The 25,037-nt window shown below is 37.1% G+C and overlaps 1 long non-coding RNA gene across 2 annotated transcripts in view; it reads right to left on the bottom strand.

Annotated features, from left to right (window-relative positions):
- Positions 1–17,889: 17,889 nt before the first annotated feature.
- LOC149916983 (uncharacterized) overlaps positions 17,890–25,037 on the bottom strand; it is a 90,407-nt gene continuing 83,259 nt past the window's right edge. For both annotated transcript variants that reach the window (XR_016468517.1, XR_016468518.1), the window contains 2 exons: positions 19,286–19,394; positions 17,890–18,977 (listed from right to left, as the gene is read on the bottom strand). This is a non-coding gene — a long non-coding RNA (uncharacterized LOC149916983). The remainder of the gene's footprint in view (positions 18,978–19,285; positions 19,395–25,037) is intronic.

Raw genomic sequence — 25,037 nt, 5'->3', positions numbered from 1 at the left:
AGTTCCAAGCTCTCTTACATCAGTTACATACTGCTGCGTGCTGATGCCGGAGCAATATTCATTTTTTGGGCATTTAATCCCAACTGTTATGACTTAACCAGACAGATTCAGGCTTTGTGCTTCTAAAGGTAAGAAAATTAATCCCAATCTTTTCAGGGCACGAGTTAATTTATGCGGGAAAATTTAAAGGAAAGAAACAACTGAATTTTGTCTTTGCAGAACTACCGTTCTGCAAGGTATGAAGGTATGTTGTCCTTTCTAAACTATCCCATTTTTACGGGGAAAAGATAAAAGAAAAAAGAAAACAAAAAACCCCAAACAGTTAAAATGAATATCCAAACAACTCTAAGATTTCTTAAGTAGTATAGTTTATACCACAGCAGCTTCAAAAACTCTTTACACAGAGGGATCAGTGAAACCGCAATTTGCGTTTTAACATTCAAGAGGAATTTAAACTGCTGCCTGAAACACAAATTATGAATTATGCTCCACATATAATATGAGAAGAAATACCTTGCTAATATAGCATTTTACAGATGTTTCATTTCTTGGGAAGAGATCAGTGACAGAAGAAAAAACCGCTGTTAACGCTGTACAAGTAGAATCAGTGAAAGAGAAAAATTCTCTTCTAGATTTTTTTCAATGTTAAATTCCATTGCTATTTAATGAGATGATTACATTTACGGAGTTATAAAGGTTTAGCAGATGTTTAATGGCCTAATTAAATTATTAACTTTTGCTTCTGGTTTCATGTTTTGTCAAATCAACAAGAGTGGTAGGCTGTAGTAAAATAGCTTATTTTCATTGCACACCACATGAATCGTTAACCATTTTAAGACACACTACCAAAAGCTAGGTTTACTCAGAATATTTAGTGACAGCCTTTCTGAAGCTACATTTGTAATACCTGGAAAAGAGAGAAAAGCAGCCAAGGTGAGTCATCACCTGGAACTGCTTCTAAGTCACTGCTCAAGTATATGGCACACCCTCAATATTCAGATTATAAGCATCAGTACCTACAATATTTCAGAAACTGATAAGTTGCCTATGACAAGTAAAATCCACAGCTGCTTTTCAAAGAGTGATATGAGGGAAACAGTCTCGAAGCGGGGCAATTTAGGATACTGAGTTGTTTGGCTCACCAGAGGAGGAGCTGCACATCAGCAATGTTTGCATTGTATAAGGGCTGAAACAAAAAAATTCTTCTCAATATCCACACACCTTAACGGCAGATTTCCAGAAAGGCCAGTACCCTGCTGAGTGCACTCCCCAGCAATTTTGTAAATTCGAGCTGGCTGTTCCTTCTGTGCAAAAATAAAGGAAGTTATGGGCAGTTCTTATGGTGAAAAATGCTTGCTGTCTCACTTAGCTAAAAATATACTATTATTTATCTTTTGTGGTGGCCATGGAAGAAAAACATCTTCTCAAAAACATCTGCTTCTACCTCCAGGCTCCACCCTGTCCCCTCTCAATCTCACTCCAAAATAAAAATCAAGGAAAGGAAAAATAGGGAAAAAGAGTTTAGGAGGATTCCCCTTCTCTCTTACAGTTATCTCTCTGACATCAGATAGAATTGCCAACATTAAACACCTTAGACAATTTTATTTTTTTTTCTTGTATTAATACTTTCCTGCTGCTGGCTTTCAGATACTGTTGTGTAGGGTGAATACAATGTGTCACCCATACAACAGAGTCACTAAAAGAGGTCTGTATGCAGAAGAGAAAAATCTGGACTTCTCTCCACAAAAATATCACAGCAATTTAAAATAAACTGAAAAACCATCTGGAAGCTGAAAATTTCATATAAGAAAAAAGCAAAATAACGTAAAAACCAACGAATGGGGCAAAATTTGTCTTCAGTGACAGTGGTTTAATAGAGATAAAGAAGGAAGATAATAGGATAATAGTCTTAATTCATATTTTAATGAAGATAGAGGCAACAGATAAAGAAGGAACAGAAGGAATGTGCATCTTTCTCTACAAGTCGAGATAGATGCTTAGAGAGACTTGAGATAGTTTAATTATTTAATAGGAATGATGGCACATTTGGATTTCACTATATCCAAATTCCAGGGAGCTCTCCCAATGAAACCCACTCTGATTTCAGAGTGAATTTTAAAAAATTCATATAAAAATATCCTGCAGATCAACTGTTTTTTGATAAAGATTTCCATTCATTTATAGGTTCCACAATGACTGAACACTGAACGGGAAAAAAGATTATGGACCAAGGCTTTAATTTTTGCCTTACATAGAATTCAGTATTACTTTTAATGTTCAAATATAAAAGAACTCTTTTTTTGCAAGAGGCACAGAAGTGTTCTTGCACAGGAGAAAGAAGGAAATTGAAGAGGCTGAGCTGCCTCAGGGAAGGAAACTTTAATGTTAGGAAAAACTACTTTCTGTAGTTAAGAACGCTAAGCATAATGTCACATCTTCCATTCCTGGTGTTTTAAAAAGAGAAAGCAGAGTTTAAATGCTGTTACCTGAAACCTTGTAAGAGATAAAGATGCATGAAGCTTCATCCTTACACCCCACCAACCTACTAAACAGGGTAAACCAAAATCAGATAAGATCATCCACACTACTTTGTAATCATTCCTTTCCAAATTCATTACCTGCAAGAGGGAGAACACATCTCTTCAGCCTTAGTATCACCAGCAATACTTTAAAGTCAGATTCTAATCTTACGGACTGGCATTTATGAGTCTTAACTGATGATTACTAGACACAAATACAGTCACTGGCCATGCAATTCACTTTTTTGTTGAGGCTTCAATGTCAATACGTCTCTGCTCATGGCATCTGCAAGGAATTTTGAACATTTTAATTCCATTGTCTTGTCCTTTCTACATCTGATATTGATTCCGCAATAGAAAGAAAAAAATTAGAAACATTCCATTATTATAAAGTGACCTCTGTTAAACTTAATTAATGAATTTCATTAGGAGAGTCACCATCAATTATTTAAGAAACAAATAAAGGCATAGACAATAAAAGGCCATATTTTAGGTCTAGAATTGATTTTTTTTTTTTTTAATACTAGATGTGAATATTTTTAACTGCAGATGAAGTAAGTAGGAGGCCACGCAGTATTATTTCCAGTCTATTATTTAAGATACACCCCACATTTGTAGGAAATTATTTCTCCAAATCTTTCTAAAATTTCATTTTTTCTTTCTTATTTTTAAATATTTACAGTAGAGTAATTTCAAAGATTCTTCTTTCTCCAACTGTCAGTATTGAAGTTTTTGATGAAAAAAATAATCTACTTTTCACCTGGCTACCAAATGAAGTCACAGCTACACAGAACGTCCCCTAGCACCACAAAAGGATCTGCTGAGAGTGCCTTCAGTCAATATTTCTGCAACAAATCTTAATCACATTGTGTCTTGGCACAAGCTCAGATGGCCGAGAATGTGATGGAAGCTTATTTAACCTTTATTTTAGGAGGACAGTCTTCAGTATTGATATTTACAACTTTGAAAGTGCTGGAAATCCCTGATCTCTTACTAATACTCCCACTCCTTCCCTTTCTCTATCCTCCTATGATTATTGAGTATCACATGCTCTGCTTGGCTAACGTAACAAATACATAATCTGTACAGAAAAAGGGTGATCAGTCAACAAGAATGTACAAAAAGTTTCTGGTGATTGAAATAAATCTTGGTAAATAAGATTTCATTTGTACACAGTAAGACGACGATTCTTGTGAAATTCAAAACTTTGGGTCACAGCAGTAAGGAATTGAACTGAAAAACATTTATTGTTTTCTTGTCTTTTGAAATAGTTTTCCAATACATAGACATATACCTGGCAGCCATCTGAAGTGCAAACTAACACTCTAACCATTAAAAATCAAGAGTGATCTGTAAACCTTTCTTCTCATATACCAGCAGGACTACTAGTACATTTCAAGGCAATGGCTGCATGAGTGGCAGTACTTTTATTGAACTCCAGAAACAAGAAATTCAATACCTTGTCCTGTATTGTACAGAGACTGAAAAAATTATGCTCAGACTCAAAAGGAAAAAATAAAATCTCTGTTCTAATTGGTTGTACCTCCACGCTGCTTGTATGAACATTACTGCAGTATGAGATAAAAATCTGTAGGAACACATATGAGGATTACTGAGGAGTATGAAATAATAATCTGAGAAAATGTGTGACAAAGATGGATCAGAACAGGATTTCAGCTTATTTTTCATTTTAAACCATACTTTTGTTGCCACATATTTGCAGTCAAGAAGTTCTTCCCCTTAGCTCCAAGCCCAAAATTCTGGAATCATTGCAGTAATCACTGAAGCCCAGCAGTTGTTTTCCCAGTAATGACTATTCTGGAATATCATAAAAATTCTATTAAGTCCTCGATACAATGATTTTTTCAAAAGTTCTAGCTTCCAAATATTATCATACGTAAGGAGCAAGGGTAGACAACGTAGACAAGATTAACATCAGCAGCCATAAATTTAGCTTCTCTGCCATTAGTGTTCATGTTGTTTAGAAAAAGGCTGGTAAAACGTGCAAGCATCCAATTTATTCCTCCTTGCAGCAGCTATGGGATATCAGAACCACAAATGCACATTTCAGCCGAGACTGTTTTAAAATGGAGAACGTTATTTTGACAAGCAGAGAGCAGCAAAAATAGATTTATTATTTAGTGGAATAATTGGTGAATATATTATACTGCCAACATTTAACTGCTATAATTAACTTATATAATCAAAGCTGCCCTGGAGTTTTTATTGTTTTACATTAATTTGAAAAAAAAAAAATTATTCTATTACACTTACTCCTTCATTAATGCAAATGAAATTAAGAAGTCAAAACTTGAAGTTATTTAAAAACATAAACGTGACACATTTTAACCTTAGAGCATCCAATCTATAGGCCATGTGTTTTCAAACATTGCGTTTCACGCTTTAACGTGCCACCTGCATCATATGGGTTACCCATGTCTATACAGGCACTTTAATAACGACTTTACTAATCAGGATATACTGCCAGCAGTTTTCAGTCCTTTTCTCACCTAAAGCCACTTTGAGAAAGTGGCTCACCACGACTGGCTCACTCACCTCTTAGCAGCCATGCCTTTAACACTGTACTGACACCCATTTAATTCTATGTGCTTTTATTATTCTCTGCGCTCCAGTCAAGCATAAACTGCTGATTTTGGGATTAGCTGCTTTTGTCTGCTAATCTGTCCTTGACTCATAGAACAAAAAGCAGTCACAGAACAACAACTATTTTGAAGCATTTCAGGAGTTCTTTCTGAACCATGTGCTGACTGACTGACTGGAGAAAACCAGAACTGGCTGCTTGAAGTCATACCAAAAAAACGCCATGCAAAACCAAAGATATGTTACTACAAGCTTTTAGAGAACTATTTTAAATACGGTGGAATATTTTGAAGACAGTTTTAGCACTCTTGGCAACTCCACATTGGAAAAATGCACAGTATTTTAATTCGTATACATATGCATAAATATATGTATATGCATATTTTAATCTTAGAGAATACACTCATTTGCCAGGGATTCAAAATGTCAACAAGAAAACAAATAGGTTTCTATGCTCTTGGCCTGTCATCAAAGAGAATCCATGAATACCAAAGGAATTAGAAAGTACAGTGTCAGATTGCAGAAGAGACATATGGATCATCTGTTGAATTTCTTGCTAACTGCTCTCAGCGAGCTTGGTTATCATGACAATTTTAAGAACTACAAATCTCTTTAGCTTGATTCTATTTAGTCACATTTGCTTTTCATAGTGTTTTTAACAAGTTACAGCATTAGCTTGAAGTAAATTTTCTTGCTTCTCCCTTGGACTAATGAATCCATACACATCCCTCAAAAGATCTAGCAAAATCATGGAATAGTTTGGACTGGAATGGACCTTTAAGTTCATCTAGTTCCACCTCCTCTTGCTATAGGCAGGGTCATCTCCATCTACACCAGGTTGCTTCAAGACCCATCCAGCCTGGCCTTGGATGCTTCCAAGGAGGTGGCATTCACAACCTCACTGGGCAACCTGTTCCCACAATAAAGAAACCTGTCTCACAATAAAGACATGATACCTCTTATCTAGTCTAAATCTGCCCTCGTCCAGTTTAAAACCACTTCCCCTCATCCTGTTGCTGCATGATCTTCTACTAAGTCCCTCCACAGCTTTCCTGTTGGCCCCCTACAGGTACTGGAAGGTCACTATAAAGTCTCCTTGGAGACTCCTTTTCTCCAGGCTGAAGAGCCCCAGTTTTCTTAGCCTGTCCTCGTAGGGGAGGTAGCCCTCCTCTGGACCTGCTCCAACAACTCCATATCCTCCTTGCTTTAGGGACTCCCAAACTGGACTGAGTACTCTGAGTGGGGTCTGACGAGAGCAGAGTAGAGGGGCAGAATCACTTTCCTCAGTCTGCTGCTGACACTTCTCTTGATGCAACCTAGGATACGGTTGGCATTCTGGTCTGCAAGTGCACATTTTTGGCTCACGTTCAATCTTTCATCAATCAACACTCCCAGAACCTTCTCCTTCAGCCTGCTCTCAAGCTATTCTCTGCCCTTGACATTGCTCTGATCTAGGTGCATGACCTTGCACACAACTTTGTTGAATCTCATGAGTTTTGCACAGGCCCACCTCGCAACCCTGTCCACGTCCCTTCAGGATGGCAACCTTTCCCTCTAGTGTGTCAACAGTACCACTCAGCTTGGTGTCACCTGCAAATTTGCTGAGAGTGCACTCTATCCCACTGTCCATAAAGCCGACAAAGATGTTAAACAGCACTGCTGCCAACACCAATCCCTGAAGAATGCCACTTGGCACTGGACTCCGCTTGGACACTGAGCCATTGACCACAATTCTCTGAGTGCAACCATTCAGCCAATCCCTTATCCAGCGAGTGGTCCGTCCATCAAATCCATTTTTCTCCAATTTTGTGACAGGACATATTGCGAGACAGAGTCAAATGCTTTGCATGAATACAAGAAAATGACATCTCCTGCTCTTCCTTCATCCAGGAAGATCTAGTTACATGTTAATCCCAGGAGGATTAGGAAATCAACATTTAGGATGCTGAAGACAAAAGCACATTACTTACCCTGTCATTTTGATGCCGGTCAAACCAGTGGCACCTGCATCATTACCGACAAAAACAAGCATCTGTGCAAGTTCAAGTCTCCCTAGTAGAGTGTACATCCAGCCTAATAGTTAGATGTGTGTGGGGCACTGCTAATGGGACAACAATGCACGGCTCATCAACTGCAATCGCATAACACAATGAGGACATAACATGCCCTCAAATTGCAAAGCACGGAAATTATGAAAAACACTACGGGTTTGACTGGATGCTATTGATGATTTGATTCATACTCAACTTTGTGTGAAGATATCCAAGTGAGACAAAAAAATCTGCATTTAAATAATATAGTTGAAGTTTTAATTGCTAAAATTCGCTACTCCATCACTATTGAGTTCTAATAATGATCAGGGCATGGAGCATTACTTGAAGAATTAATGACCACCTGAGGTTAAAAGCCCGCAGCTAATCCTTGAGCCTTCAGCTTTCTCAGAGAGTCATTAATCCCCAGGAATCATCCTGTACCTCCATTATTACTTCTAATTTTAAAAGTGAATTTTCTTTTAGTTTTCCTTTCACAAAATTAAAGTACTCAATTAGACTGTCATTAAATCACATTGATTACCTAAGAAAAACAACAGTGGAATTAAATTTGTCTATTTAATCATTGAATTCTGGTTAAATGTCTGTTATAAACATTTCATTTCAATTAAGGCAGCGTAATAAAACCGCATTAGGCAAAGATGGGCGTACAATTAAAAGACACAACGTGTCCTGACACTTTGCTTTTATTTTCTTCTTGCTGAATAATGTTACATTTATGAGAAAGTTCACAATTTTGATTTCGCTTCATTGGACTTTTCCCCTAGCTACTGCTGCATAAAAAAATACACGTTTCAAAGATCTGGTAGAATCAAATTCAAATGACAGAGATGGAAACCTCCTTAAAAGAACCACGCCATCATAAAACCGCTTTGTTTATAAAAGGTAAAACAAAACAGAAAACACCTACATGATAATTTGCACAGTGATCTAGAAACTTAAAGACATTACGAAGAAGTTACATGTATGGCCTGCTCTCTGCTGTAACAACACAGAATAAGTTTAGGCAACAAGCAGCGTGCAGTGCTATGATTAAGCTAGCCTTTGGCATGGTCCATTAGCAGCCACAAAGAAGCCGTTATACCTCAGAGCAGCATGTGTTGACACACAAGGTTATAAATTAAAGTGAAACAGATCAATTGCAACAGTGATTTTATAATGAACTTAACAGGGAAGTTTAAAAGCTATTTTACACTGATCTTTGTCAATTTAGTTCCCTCGGCTACTAAGAAGTACATCCTAAGCTGACACTCTGACAGATCAAACGGCTAATTGGCAAAGTTTTGTAAAATATTGTGCACTCATTTGTTCCCAGCTGTCTTTCTCGTCTGTGTACAACTATAAGCCTGTGCTAAGACATACAGGCAGCACTTTTACACACACAATTGGAGACTGGAGTCTGAAAATCAGACTACAACCCACTTAAATGCTTTAGGTCAGCATCAACTATAATTCATAACCAAGTAATCTAGATTTCAGAGAGAGAGGGAGGAAGAGAGAATTTATTGTAACTGCATGAAGAAGAGGAATTAAGGGCTACACCGCTTTAAGCCCTTATGCTTAAAATATCATCCCACTACTTAAAAGCACCAACCACTGCTTTTCAGAAAAACTAGAGTAGCTATAGTATTATGGCAGACAGAACAGGAAAGGGAAAAATGAGCAAGAGAGAATGTGCATGCAAAAGGGAAAGCATGCCCATTGAAAGTAGAAGCAAATCCACTCTGAAGTAATTGTAATCCCACAAGTAATTATTGACAGTCAACAGAATGAATGTTAATGTTTACAGAGAGGGAGAAAGAAAAGAAGGGAATACTCTTCTGTCCGCACATTTACAGGCACAGGTTTTTTTAGGCATTTATGTTTGGTGTGAGGAAAAAAAGAACCCACCACACAGGAATTTCACACTGTTATCATTTAAGTTTTATAACTAATCCACAACTCCATCTTCTCATAAGGTCACACAATGCTGATAGTCTGAAAAAGACATTATTATAAATATGACCATGTGAACAAAATACTGTAAGGTAAACTAGACTGTATGAGCATCAGGTACCCTACCGCTGCTCCACGAGGTACCCTTCAAGAAGGACTTTGCATTGTTGACTTTGGGAAAAGAAGTCATTCCCAGTACCGTGTTTAATTCAGCATAAAAGCACACACCTGAGCACTGATCGTTGATCACATGAAGTTCACATCCAGCTTCTACTGTCCATGGATTGGTATAGTTAACCGACAAATATATACAGTTCTTTCTTCCTCCCTGCTCTCCAGTCAAATAATACTTCTACAATTAAAATTTAATTCCTACACCCCAGCATAACAAATGTTGCCATTCTTGTCTTTTCATAACATGAAAAATATTGTAAGAGTAATAGAAATTAAGGAATTAAGCATCATCATTGTACTAAGAGTGAGCATTATCCATTGCTCAGAAAGTCTTCCTAATGATCTTTGCTTTTATGTAGCTCTCAGAGCCTTAGCAGAAAATTCTAACACCACCGGCAATTCCCTGTCTCTCTGTCAACGTTTATATTGCTCCAATTTCCCATTATTAGTTAAGAAGCCCCAGGGTGAAAACTACATAAGTCACTCCAAAAGTTACGTCTCCTATTTATTTCCATGGAAACAACAACAAATACAAAGAGAAAAATAACACTATTTGATAGAACAAATTCTCAGCTTCAAAACACTATTTTCCAGCATCATCACCACAATTAACTACGCATTTTCACCAGCAGTGAACAAGTGACTGCATGCCACGCTCATAAAAATCTACAAGGCCATACGGAACATGGCCAGTCGTCGTGTTACCGCTGCTGAAAAACACCACCAACCCATCTGCCCACCACCTCAGTGAGCTCACATTCACTGCTTGGTCTCCATCAATGTTCAGTCAATGTTAGTGAATGTCAATGGGTAAAATTTGTTTTCAGCATGGAGGAATTCAATGGCAAACATTTGCTTCATATGTTAGATGCCATTTTGTCAGGTTGTACCTCTGCTGTCATCTGTTGCACAACAACCAAAACATGCAAGCCCTGTTCCTCAGTGTAGTCTTGATAACCCTGTGTCTTTTGGGAGCTGGATTACAGAACAGATCTTGAAGAGTTCTTGCACTGTGCATGCTGCAACTCCTAGACTTTAAGAACAAAAATATGAGAAATGTAAGACCTAATAAGACTGACTTGTTTTGCACAATAACTTGGAATAATGGTGTCTGTTTTAATCAGCCTAGAGTTAAGTTATGTCTTGTTTGGAACAAATTCAAGAAGTTGCCTGGATTCGCCTCCTGTACATTGCTCTCTCCATGTGTTCTCCTCTATTACATACCTGGAAACAGTACAGCTATTAAAAGTCTAGTTTCATTTCCCCCACCCCACTATACTCCTAATATTTTCCCACGTTTCCTTCACCCTCTGAAACAATGCTCTCAATCACCTCCACTACTGCACTAAGAAACTGAACCTGAAGCAAAGGCAAGAAAAAAAAAATCAAAAAACTTATGTCCATATAGGAAACTATGACATTATTTTCTCTTTTTTTTTTTTTTGTAATTATTTTCACAGTTTCATATATTCAATATTCTAAATTCCCATTCAAAATGTTTACCTGTAAACTCATGAGCTTGCATAATTGAAGTATAAAAATATTCAGAAAAATTGGTCAATCTACAAACCATTAAAAACTTAATTGAAAATATCAATAAATATTTCAAGACATTTTTCTCCATCTTATTTTAGCTATTTAGCTAATACGGAAGCAGATGGAGTAGCATAAAACCAACCACATGTGATCCTAAAATATTCTTGAAAAAATTCAGGTTTTCTGAATATTTTATTCCTCCTTCCAAGTCTTTTTCCTAAAGCTGCCTGCTCACTTTTTCAGTGCTGGCATATAGACAAAACACACCAAAGACTTCACCTTCTTAGCACCTTTTCTTTAATCACTTTCACCATTTGAATCACTTCAATATTAAGACTGACATATTTATTCACTATCATGATTACATTATCTAATCAAGGATCTCAGAATTATTCAAATGTGAAAGATATTATATGCATTCTACCCGTTGTCAATAAGCTAGCCATGAAAAATATTTTGGCTAGGACCTTCTGGATTTTGTTGTGAAGTAACAAGAAGGTTACCTGCAGATACAACTGGCTTTTTTTTCTTTATTCTTTCAGCTCTTTGCAGCTGCCAGATGGTGTTGAACGAAAAAGAAATGCTACACAGAATAGGTGAATTTTTATCAGGTGAGTGTGGCTTTACATGCAGCATTTTTATCTAACCAGATGCCTTAGGGGAATTATATAGGCATATTTGATCCAATTAAAAAAAAAAAAACACACAACAAAACCTGAATACTGGTATGTTCCTCTTGTCTCTTTCACACACAAAAAAATCATAAATTACACTGATAGAAACATCTTTCTATCAAAAAATCCCCACCTGATCAACCCAACAGAACATACAGGGAAAAAAATGTGTATCCTTTTACACACAATAGAATATCCTGAGTTGGAAGGGACCAATAGGGATCACCGAGTCCAACTTGTAATTTTTCCATAATGAAAGCACTGCCTTGTACATAAGCTATATATATATTATATATATAATATATATTATACCCATCATAAGCTAGATTTCTTCCTTTACACCTGGTATCTTTTTGTAGCTAAAACCAGGTGGACTCCAAGTCATGGACTGAAGGCCCACTATTTCACACACAACAGCAAACGGGGCACAGCCTTACAAAGCCTTCAGCAGAAAGCAATACTGCAATCAATCATGTCACCCAGAAACTCACATTTCAGGATTTCTCCTTGGTTTTGCAAAACTGTTGCATACCGTTATCGATCTTCTCTAACATCTTTCTCTACTGACTCTAGCAGAAGATCTCTTCCTCACATTTTCATCTGATACGTACACAGTTTTAACACTAAGCCACAACCGTAAAAGCCAGCAAAGGTTATCATGTGGGCTACATGTGATAATAAGAATAATACAATAAGAATAATAAAAAATAAGAACGATTCAAGATAGCATCTTCTGATATTCTTAAAGAAATAGAACATTGTAGTTGACCAAATTGTGGATTTCAGTTTCATTAAGAATGTATTTCAGCGGGCCTCACATGACAAAACACTGAAGTTCTTGGTTTTGTTCAAGTCAAGGAAAATGAAAACTACAGGAGTCATTTTTAGATGCAGTAGGAGGAATGAAATTCAGCACGGCTAAACAGAACTCCAAACATCAGAATCTTACTACTGAAGAGAGAATGGGGGAAACTTTCATGGCCACATATGGTCCCATCTGAAAGAGCACTTCCCACACTACGCTTCCTACTAGCACTTTATGAAACACTGGTATAAAACCCATTCAAAAGAAGGATGACCTATTGAGTCAGCAGTCGCCATTTAAAGGAACGTAAGACGACCCTCTGCCATACCAGTGATCTGATCCTATGAGATTACTGTATGAGATGACTAGTATTTATTCAGACATTTTAATACATTAAAAAATATATATTTTCTGAAGGAAAAGCACACTTCTGACATCTATTATGTATGCTGGTGAGAACCCTTATTTTCCAGCACTTTGCAGTCGAACTACAGCCATCATTTCTTCAATTACCACCGCCTTCTGAAATGTTGAAATTCTAGTCCTAGGAATTCATTAAAAACGCCATACCCTATTTACACGTTAGTAACACAGAAAACGTTCACTTCAAAGACAGCATTTCACTTGTTATTTATTTCACTTACTTCATTTTACTTCACTTGTTCCCTTGTCATGACCAAGTTTACTAACCTGTGCATGTTTTCAGTCTTTACTATGGAGTCAAGATAGATTTAAATTCTTGCCATTCAGCACCATTAGCCATTTGTGAAGGGTATATACATTTTTAAACTTAATTGTTAATCTCTTGTTCTCTGAATAGATGAGGACTTACGCGCGCTTGGAATGAAATTCACACTTTAAGCGACTCAAGACAATCTTTCATTTCTTTAAGAAATGAATTCAGTGTTAATGAAGGGTGAAAGACTGACTGATTCATTCATTAATTCCACCTTTTCCTCTTGAAAAGATCAGCTGTGCAACTGCTTCTCACTTAGAAGAGTATGTCAGGGGAACAAATCATTTCATAATAACAAAGTCACATGTATAATCACGGTATTTACAAAATGCATTAACTAGAGATTTACTGAATCACCTTCAGCTTATTAGAGTAATTAATTAATGAGGCTTCTTAATATTATACAGGCATTACTCACAGATATTTCAGAGATTCAAGTTTCAAGCTGTTTTAGCAATTATAAGTTGTAGAAATGACGACACGTAGATTCTATTTTCCCAAAGGAAATACATGAGCTATTAAACCTCATCTCTTGAAAAACAAAAAAATTTTAAAAAATCACACACATAAATGAGTTTCCGGCACAAGTTTAAAACCAAAACACAAAATCAACTACCGCAGACTAATCTGATAATCAGTAAAAGTTCAGCCTAACTGGAGAAATAAAAAAAAAAAGACAGGAAGCAGGAAGACAAGAAGTTCTAGACTGCTGTTTTGAACATTTGTGTTGAGACAAATACAGGCCTAGATTTTTGTCTTCTACTGAGCCCCAGCAGACTATGCTGGAAGGCAGCTTTATTGCATGTTTTACTAACAGCTGAGTTCCCAGTAGCACAGTACTGTCAGGAACACCATTATTGGTCCAGATAATTCAGTGAGCAAAACTACAAGGAAAAAAGTTCTTATAAATCAATGTAATCTCACTTCAAAGCAAAAACAATCAAAAACCAAACCGAGGAATCAAGTAATAGTCATAACTTTTCTGCTGAACCGTATATCAATTTTTCAGGTAACCTTTTGTCATTCTACATACATATGCTAAATTCCAAACGTTTTTGAATTTCAAACATTCTAGTCTGCCATTCAGCAAGGCATTTACAAAACCAGCACACAAACCTAGGGGGAAAAAAAGGAAAAGAGACCACTGGAGGTGAGGCTCAAACATATTTACGCTTTTCAACCCTACTGTCCAAACTTGACAGAGCAAAAGCTGTGAAAATCTTTACTTGACTGAATCCAATAATCCCAAAGACAGGTAAGCAGTCACTTTTACTAATCCCGTAATATAAGTTTTACACCTGAAAGTAGACAACACTCTACATTTTATACTTAAACCTAAGAATGATGTACAAATACCAGACAAGCGTGTGATTTTTTTATACAACAAAATAAAGCAATGCTCCACAAATAAGTATTTGTATAAAGGTAAATAGTTGTGTACAAATAATGGCCCAAAGCTCTCTATGTATATTCTTTCTATTGTATGCAATACAATTACAAGCCTAGGTAATACCTGTGGAATTTCACAAGCATTTTGCATCAGTAGTAATGGTTACACATTAACCTAAATGCTGCTCTGCCAAGAACACATCAGTAATTTATTATTTTTGAAGACCTACTGTACAGTTGTTTTTCAATATTAAAAGATTTTTATTTATTTACTTATTATTAACTTTTATTTATTTATTTATTTATTTTTTACTGTTTCACCTTCAGGGAACAAATAAAAATGCAAACATCTATTCAAGGAAATTGAATAGAAAACAACAGCATATATTAGACTATCATTTGTAATCACTGGAAATAAAGTATCAGAACACTCATTCTGCTAACACTGGCTGCTAAGGAGATGATTTGAAAGCTAATTTTACGTTACAAAAAAAAGTTTACTGGAAGCTCTTATAAGAAGTCTAAATGCACTGTGATTGATGTAAAACAGTCACGCAGGCAGCTACAGCTATTCCAAATAGAAATAAAATTGTAGTATACAGCTAAGATTAAACAACCACTTGGAAGTATTGCCAAATACAAATATGAGATATTAGAGCTATCTGGACAGAATGATCCCCTTAACTCACTCTCTGTAGAGTCAGAAAAGAAATATAAAGGAACTAATACTGGAAAAAGACCAGAGAGATTCTCCAAGAAGATCTAGGTTAAGATCAGATTAACATTAGATCAAGAATTGTGTAATTTTTTTTAATTAAGAATTGAAATTCAGTGTCATGTTGAAAATGTTCCATTAGGAACAGAGATTATATGTAAGAACTCACACATGAGGTCTCACATGCTTTCAATGCATACAGAAAAAAAAAAAAGCATGCTTATTTCAAACTACCTTATTGGATGGTTTTAATAATCTTAGGATTACTTACGTAAATCATTTAGAATATATTCTTTACTGGAGGCCTAATGAATGATGTGGGTTGGGAAAAATTAACCCTATTAATCTCAATACGTTAAGATCAGCAATCGTTCAAATGCTCCACTCTTAAATTTGAAGTGAAGAAAAAGCCATTGCAGTTTACATCCTGCTGATTTGTACATAAACAACATTTATCACACTAAGCACTAACTTGCCCACGTACTCAGCTGGCCATCTCAGCTCATCTTCTGCTTTAGATTCTTAGCGAAAAATCTTCTCACTCTTGATTTCATTGAAGTAAGATTTATTCTTCTCTCAGTTCTCCTTACTCCTTTTTCTACTATATTTATACGTCTTGCTTACTTATACTCTGGTGTATTTTTGCAAATTTTTGATTACGATTCAGTTGCACCCCTCTAACACGTTCAGGGAGGAAAATGAAAAGTAAATATAAGAAAGCAACTACAAATGAATAAGTGTTATTGGATTTACCTGATTCTGGCTTGACTGAAGTATGCCAGCTCCATGTTGACTGAAACTGCTGACAAGGGACCTGAGTTCGCATTGAGCACAGGGCCAATAGTGCCCTGGTGACTTTGCACAGCTTTAAGTGAAGTTAATGGAAATTGCTGGGTAAGCAGCACTTCAGGGGGTAAAAGAAAAAGTCGATTTGTTGGCTGCCTAAACACGTATGTAAGAGCCTAACTTTGGTATTTTTTATAAATATATATTTTTTAATATCTGACTTCATGTGTCTGTCCACAGTGTTCAGTATCGTGTACACTGAACCATCTGCTTTCTTCCTTCTCATCCTCTTCTACCACTTTTTTTTTTTTCCTTTTGTCAGAAGAGCTCCAAACAAGACTACTAACACACAAAACACTTCACTGATCACTGTGTTAGAGATTCCTAGCACAGCATTTTAACCCCTTGTTTAGTCATCTCAGCTCCCATGGTAATTGAGCAGATACTGAGCATGCTGCCTCCAGTGGCACACTCAGAATGACTACAGCTCTACTTGTGAAACTTTAAAACAGCGTTCAAATGCAAACTATTTTTAGTGCTGCTTTTCCATTGCTCTTCCTAGAGCATTACATACAAGCAGGTAGTAGCCCTCTAGCTTTACCTTAAGGTAAGCTAACTTTGCAGCATAGCCAGGATCAATTTGCTGGCCAAACAACAAGCAGGAGCCAGCAATCTTATTAATCCAATTGGTATCAAACTTAAATTCAATATTCCTTTACTATGCCTTAGAGCTAAGCTTACTCCAAAACGAAATGGAATCCTGGAAACTTCATTTATATCAAACTTACCAACTTGTTTTAGATTTTTGTTGGGGTTTTTTTTGTTGTTGTTGTTTTTGCTGGCTTGTTTTCTTTGTGTTTTTGCAATAAGAAAGCCATCTTGATTTAGCCTTCTAGTAAATGTGAATTTATAGCAGGTTGCAGAACCCCGCTCTTGAACAGCTGTCTGGTGCTGGACACGGACCCATCACAGGGCTCACATCAGGACAGCAGACACGTAGGAAGGTCCTTTCTTTCCACACTCAAAATGGGCCTGTTAATAACTCTCTGCGTACTTCCAGAAGTATTATTTCTAACATTACTACCTGAATGGTTCCTACTCCATTTATTCTGTTTTGAGGAATAAAACCTCAAATTATAGGGAAATCGTAAGTATAATATCAAAATGCAAGCATATTGTAAAGATCATTATTATCCCATTACCATATAGAGAAAGGAAGTAAGGCTGCTGCCATTAAGGAACTCCTCCAAAAGAGCTCCTAAGGACACAGCTTAAGTAGTGTTTTTGTGGCAAACTGCCATAAGGCAGATGATGCACATGAGCTTTCCTATCATTAATACTGCTCCATGAGCAAGCTCTGTTATCAGAGCTACATCTTAACCATCTTCACAAACAAAATGGTGGAAGGATGCAATTCTGATGTTACCTCAAGGAAAGCTTCTTATTGCCATTACTACTTATTGCCATTATTGTATTGCACTACACTGGTCTTGTGCTTGACGTAGTCCTGACAGATAAGAAGGAGCTGCAGCTCATTTTCTTAATAATTATTGTTCATTTGGACTCAACATGATCCAGCCCTAAGCATAAATCCCTTGCAGTGATATTAACCCAGTCCTGAAATACATGGAATTCAATGTTAATAATTTCAAGGGAAATAAACAATAGAAGAATTTGGCCAGTCATCTGAAATACTGAAGTCTACAGTCTCAAGTTAGTAATGACCCTTAACTATCACTCAATTAAACATTTACTTGAGGTATATACTTATAGCTCACTTCCAGTGCATTGAACACCAACTTCACTGAGAGCCCTGGACCTCACTTAAACAGAAGTATTCTTCAGCTTCACCATAGCAGCCTGCTGTCATTATTCTAACTGCGATCCTTTGTACAATGTAAGAAAATTGTAAAGAGGAAGAAGTATAGAAATAACTTATTCACTTTGTTCTTCCATTCTTGCCTTTATTATCATTCGTAGTACAAACACTTCACATTTGTATAAAGGGAGTATAGAAATGACTCCTCAAGACTCCTGCAAACTACGCCAAGTCTTTTCAACTGAGAGATTCTAGTATAATAAAAAGATAGCATTTCACAATTGTAAGCTCAAGAAATTACACTAGTAGCTGGCAAAAAAAAGCATCCATCACGTGATACAAGTGTACCTGCTAGGTAAACATGAAGACACAAATAGGATTAGTCTTAAGTCTGTTGGGATTGCTGAGAGAAAAAGTTCTGGTAATGAAACTGAGGTACAGCAGCAGCCTACATAATGCAGAAGACATCACCCTGCTATAGGAAGTCAGTATTACAATAGCTATCTTGTATTCTATCACAGATAAGTAAACATCAGACACAACAAAACAGAAGTACTCCCTTGCAGAAGTAGAAAATCTGACGTTAGAATAAGTTAATGTTATTCCTCCCTTCACTTCATTATTTTCGCATTGTTCAGGGTTAATACTAAAATGAAAACAAACACACAAAAAATAAAAATTGTTAAGAGAATTACAGAATAGCTGCCTACGTGTTCGTATCTGAACAGCACGGGATAGCACTAGAACATATTAAGAGAGTATAAATGTCAGATACAGGGAATTGCTGAAAATCATTTATGACAGCATACCTTGTGGTCCACACAGTCCCTGGATGATGACAAATCAACTATGATCTAGATGGAACAATGACCACAATTGATAACCCACAGGAGATCATTGATCATTCCTGGCAAAACAGTCTTTGTACTGTGAACCAACAGTAAGCCAGATGGGAACTGATCCAAAAAACTGCCAGCCACGAAAATGGAGAGCTCCTGGCTTCTCAGCAACACCCCTTGTGAGCTAACATGAGATATTAACTGCGATTGACATGAATGATGGGACCAGGGAGGGTACTTCCAAAAGCCAGGCTGAACACTGCCAGTATGGGGAAAACTAGGTTCTCCCCTTGCCAGGGGAGAATCTGACCCATTCGCTGAGGCAGTCACTGTCCCTGCACCTTGCTGGGCCCAATTCCTCCTAAGCCTTGCCCCGCTTCCCTATGCGGTGATGATTCCTGCCAAGACAAGCAGAATCACTTTTTTAATCCAGTGACTAACACTGATAACTGAAACCAAGAAACTTGGTTTGTCAATATACTTTTTCATTGGAAATCCATTTCCAGACTTCTGGGAATGAAAATCTCCAAAAAGAGCAAGATACGCAAGTACATCAAAGAAAAGACAAAGGCATAGTTTTAAGAGTAATTGCATACCTAAACACACAGAATAATAAAAGTAAGTTTTGCATAGGAGTTTTTAGAATGGTTTTAAATATTCCACTAGAGAGCTTTTAGTATTTTAGGATCTGGTTCTAAATACTTACCTAAGGTCACGATGAAAATAAGACATCTAAACTTTGCTCCAGCGTTAGCCTCATACTCTGGATGGATTATCCTTCTTCCTGAGCACATAACTGGCAGAAACTATCTGGCCTGTAATAACAACATATCATATTTCTGAACATTATTTTACATAATCAGATGAGAAGTAAAAATTATGGTCAAATTAGGTCAGAGAAGACAAGACATCATGCACAAAAATATTCATAAGCTTTCCTGCCTGTCAGTAGGAAAAAAAATAATGCATGATTAATTTATTTTTCAGAGTCTACATCCTCCTGAAAAACTGCACAGCTTGCCTGCTTCAGCATGTTAAGGCCTCAGGGAGGTAAAAAAGTCATCCTTTACAATCAAAGTGGGTTAAACAGTCTTGTTAAGGGAATTTTTTCAGTGTTCCCTCAAACAGCTACACGAGCAACTGGTCAGCCAGTGAGCCACCTTCACATTTTTACAGTTGCTGCCCCAATCACCACCACCTAACGAACCTATGCACTTCATGTTGGACAAGGTTTTCCTTTTGGAAGGGCACGATCAGATGACACAGATTTAGGCTAGCGTCGTAAACTCTTGTACCCAGTAAAAGTGAGATCAAATTGGTATTTTATTTATTATTTTTTTTTAAGCAGCAATAATAACTAGAGAAAAAGAACTACAACATAGCATTTGAGAAATAATTACTCAGCCTTTCAGTTGATTAGCTGTTGCTGCAGAAGCGTGTTACAATATCAACCTAAAAAGGTAGCAACAGACCAAATTCTTGAAACAGAATCCTCTCGGTGGCTTTAAGTCAAGAAGGACCACAGAACATGAAGAGGAAAAAATATGTCAGGTTTGTTCTCTCAGCTGACATTGAACTGGCTTATCCTCACTGTCATTTTGAAGAGTTTCTTTCCCCTTCCCCTGCATGGAATCTGATATTCTCAGGAAGGAAGTTCTGAATAGATGAAAAGGTAAAAGATGAAGGCATTCTGTGAGTACAACTAGAGAGCCAAATTTAATCAGAAAATTGGAACAGTACAGAAGACAAACAGAAAACGAGTTAGACAGTTATCTAACAGTAAAGATAATAATGCAGCTGTGCAAATGCCTACTGCTGAACAAACCAGCTATCACCACTTCCAGAATAATTTTAATTGGCATTCTGAAGATGTTGAAGACTGTGGTGAGACAGACACAGGTCAGTGCTCGCCTACCTGAAATGCACACTGCCTGCCATATGCCATTGCAGTGAAACTGCAATGCTCTATCAGCTTCACTCGACTTCACAGCCAGCTACTGGTGTTTGTCATGTCTGCTAGTGCCACCTACAGAGGACTGATGGCAGCTATTGTGTTGCTGATTCTCCTGGTCAAACACGCAAGCAAGCATAAGCTGCTAAAAGGCACCAAAACGTATTCAAAAGCATTAAAAATACTCTTTCGTTATACAAATTAGCATAGGAAGTAAAAACAGAGAGAGAAAGATGAATAAATCGAGATTAACAAACCAGTAAGCAAAATGCAAGGTACAGCACCTGACTTTTGCTAACGGATACACAAACAAAAAAATAGATCATTCAGTTTGTAGAGGAGAACACAAATAAAATAAAAAGATTTTTGTAATTTTGAAATGAGAATTTTTACCCTACCATATCTTCTTTAGGGTGTATCCAATCAGATCACCATTTTTGTTATTTTTTGTTAGCCCATTCTGCATGTGTTTGACAGAAGACAAATAATATAATGAAGAAAATAGAAAGGGGAAATTCAACAGCAAACAAATGCATATTTGGCAACGAAGATGACATTGAGGGATCTGGGGACAACCCATATCTTTGTCAAAGAGTTATTTATACAGTCTCTGACTGTGTCTAAACAACTCACTAGCAGCACACAGTCTTAAAATAGCATGTCCAAATCAAATAGGAGGCAAAATTCCAGTTCCTGTGTCCAATACAGAAAATATGTATTGGAGCATATGTCTCAGCAGAACTAATGTGTTAAACCATGCCAGTGTTTTAGGGTTCAATCAGGGACAGCTCAACTCTACTCCAACTGGTGAGGCGAAGAGCTTGGAAGGCAAATGGTATCCTGGGCTCCATCAGAAGAGGGGCGGACAGCAGGGACAGGGAGGTGATTGTCCCCCTCTACTCTGCTCTTGTGAGGCCCCATTTGGAGTACTGCGTCCGGGTCTGGAGCCCCCAGTACAAAAAAGACAGGGAGCTGTTGGAGAGGGACCAGAGGAGGGCCACAAAGATGATCAGGGGATGGAACACCTCCCCTATGAGGACAGGCTGAAGGAGCTGGGCTTGTTCAGCCTGGAGAAAGGAAGGCTGCGGGGTGACCTCATTGCAGCCTTTCAGTACCTAAAGGGAGCCTACAAACAGGAGGGGAATCAACTCTTTGAAAGGGTGGATAACTGCAGGACGAGGGAAAATGGTTTTAAGTTAAGGGAGGGGAGATTTAGGTTGGATGTCAGGGGGAAGTTCTTGACAGAGAGAGTGGTGAGGTGCTGGAACAGGCTGCCCAGAGAGGTTGTGGATGTACCGTCCCTGGAAGTGCTCAAGGCCAGATTGGATGGGGCCTCAGGCAGCCTGGTCTAGCATTAAATGAGAAGGTTGGTGGCCCTGCATGTGGCAGGGGGGTTGCAGATTCATGATCCTTGAGGTCCCTTCCAACCCTGGCCATTCTGTGATTCTGTCAAGTGCTATTTACACGATTAACTTAGATTCTGTTCTAAAAGTGAAAATCTATTTTGGTTTAAGGTCCTGAATTCAGGACAAAAATCTTTTTCATTGACTTCATATCATTGCAAAATGATGCTCGTCAGCATGACAGACTATAATTTCCAAAACAAGAAGAAATATCCACCAAGTCATAACACATTGAAAGATGACAGGGCAATACTCTTAAGTACAGCACTCAACTGATGTTAACTTAAGATTAAAGATAATCAACACGCATGAATTTCAAGAAGCTTGAAGGTAAGGTTAACATCCTCATTACCCATGAGAATCATTTTCAAGTTGTGCGGCTTTTGTGACAGTCATAATGAAATTAAGCAATTTTTCTCTAAAAATCCTAATTATGTTTTCAGTAAACAACGTAGCATTGATGAAGAAAGAGAACTTCACTGAACAATGCTGGGAGCTGTACTTTTTGTTTAGTGAAAAATCCCTTTTTAGAATACATCAATCAGATACTGCTGCTGAGGAACTGAGAACCCACTCTACTTCACTACTAACAAACTGAAAGGCTCCAAATGAAAAGTAGTATTACTTGGAAAAAAAATAAGGACCCCAGAGAGTTTATAATTTAAATAAACAGAGAAAGCATGTGACATTCAGTAAGATTATCATCTCCTTTCAAGGCAATTCAAGACTGTGAAAGCGCTTAGTAGATCCAAGCAAAAATTAAAAATGCCAGTAAAAGGGTTTTTTTCAGAAGATACAGGACAGGCTGGAAAAAGCTGTACCATCTTCGTTCATGCTATTGAGCAAGATAGGGAGTACCTGCATACATTGGCTGCTATGTGTATTGAAGAGCTTGAGACAATGAGAGGGAACTAAAGACCAATTGATTTGATGGACAATAAATGTACTCACACCCACGTTTCTGTAGTTACAGTCAGTAAGAGTTACGCACCTTCAAATACAAAGAACGACTGTACCTTTACCAACTGCTGCACTCTTCATTGTGATGCCTACTTATTAAAATCTTTTCAAGCAAGTCAATGCATAATCCAAATCTCAGTCTTTCCTAACTTCACTCACACTGAAATCAGATGACTTACTGACTTAAGACTTCAAAAGGGAATGTTCTGTGATTATGTCTGTCTTACAGTTCCTTATACCTCTTCACGTGCTGGAAATCCTTCAGAAAAAACTGAAAGAGCAGCCATCGTTAAAATGCCCTCAGTTTTAGACACCATTCAGTGTTTCCTCACTACTAACAGTATATAACAGTACACTTTCGTAGAGAGAAATATCTGATTTGGTAAAGGAACTTTAATATTTCTATCATTTGCTCTTAGTCTTAAGTGCAATCCTAAATGTTATTAAGTGCTATTAGCTATTATGCTAATAATCAAACAGACTTTTTAAAGAACAGATTCTAATTAAAAATAATTCCAGATCTTAAAACAGAAGAGAGTACTTTAAAGTGGGAACTACTATTTGTGCATAACTGTCATTTCCTACTTTAGCAGGCTGATCTTGTGAAAAGCTGTTTTTAGAAGTGCCTTTGAAAATGTGCCACCCTGCAGTTGAAGAAGATACTTCAACAAGATACTACACTAGCAATTTTCTTCTTAAACTTTCTGTCTCTAGTCTGTCTTCAACAAATTATGCTAGAAGAGGAGCTGAAACAATATTTCTTCTGGAAACAAGCCTTCTGTTGCATCGCTTTGAATAAAGGAAGAAGGAACAGTAGATATATATGCTAATAGTTGAATAAAATAGAATTTCAATCTGAGAGAATTGAGCAAAGCAGATTTAGACTATGCACAGGTTACCACACAACATCCACTATATCAAAGACATACAGTATGATAGTCAACACACATTCCCAATGGAATATTTTCATTTTCATAAAGTTTTGTGGCCAAATGGAAAAAAAAAGTAAAACCCATGAAAAATCACAAGGAAACTTCTTTCCATTTTCTTTTCTGCTTTTTTTTTTTTTTTTTTTTTAATTTAATTTGAAATAGTAATAGGACGTGATGACAGCAATAATGGAAAAAGGCAACAGGACCATCAAGTAGGACCATCTGTATGATAAAACAGAGTGGTGGGCACTCATACAAGCACTGGCAGTTAAACTTAGACACTGAAAAACTCACTTGGTAAAAGCATACTAGACAGCCCCCAAAACAAGTACGATCTATAAGACAAGAGCTTGATGATTATTTTGTAAAAAACAATAAATGCATCAGAAATATAGAAACAAATCCTATTCAATAGCCTAGCTGCTCTTAGGCATAGAGTGACACCCAGAGAAAAAATATTGAACTAGTATCCTGTTCTTTATGTGGTTTTGTTTGAGTGAGAAAAGACTGGAATTCAGATCAATCTCATATAGGTTACGCAGCCAAGTACTCCAAGCAGGGGAAATTATGGATTGTTCTAAAGATCTCTTAGCCATTCACATTTAAACTCTCTCTCAGTTCCCAGCTTTTTGACTCTTCTAATCCCCAAAATGGTCTAAATCACATGAGTCATGTAAAGATCTGCTTACCATCTATGGAAAGAGGAGCAATGTGTTTGTGTTTTGTTTGGTACTGTGCATAAATTTGTTTTAATGTGGCTATTCTAAGATGCTATTAGTACAATGACTAAAAGCCAAGGGCCTTATAGTACTTAAAAATAGTTACTGTGCTTAAATCTCCACGATTCAAATCTAATGGACAAAAGATGCACATTTAAAATACAATATACAATATTTACATAACGATATACAGTATTTACAGACTCAAAAATTGCAATGATTTGATCACAACTCATATTATTCATTTTGGAAACGTCTAGAAATTATTAATAAATACTTCCATTTAGTAATCTCCTAACTGAAGGTGGAAAAAAGAAGCTAAGAAACAAAGAGTAACATGTAGAGATCAAACGTGGTGGGAGGAAAATAAGAGTCTGAAGTCTGAATATATAACCTTACAAAACAATGTAAAGATACCTTAAGGTAGGAGGAAATTGCTTTTTCATTCCTTGAAGTCCTTGCTGCACTCCCACTGCAGTGTAAACGATTCCTA

This window comes from Phasianus colchicus, chromosome 8, assembly GCF_987193195.1.
Source record: "Phasianus colchicus chromosome 8, bPhaCol1.hap1.1, whole genome shotgun sequence".
Taxonomy (NCBI): Eukaryota; Metazoa; Chordata; class Aves; order Galliformes; family Phasianidae; genus Phasianus; species Phasianus colchicus.
The sequence above is the reverse complement of the archived record's forward strand: the minus strand, read 5'-3'. Positions and strand labels throughout refer to the sequence as shown.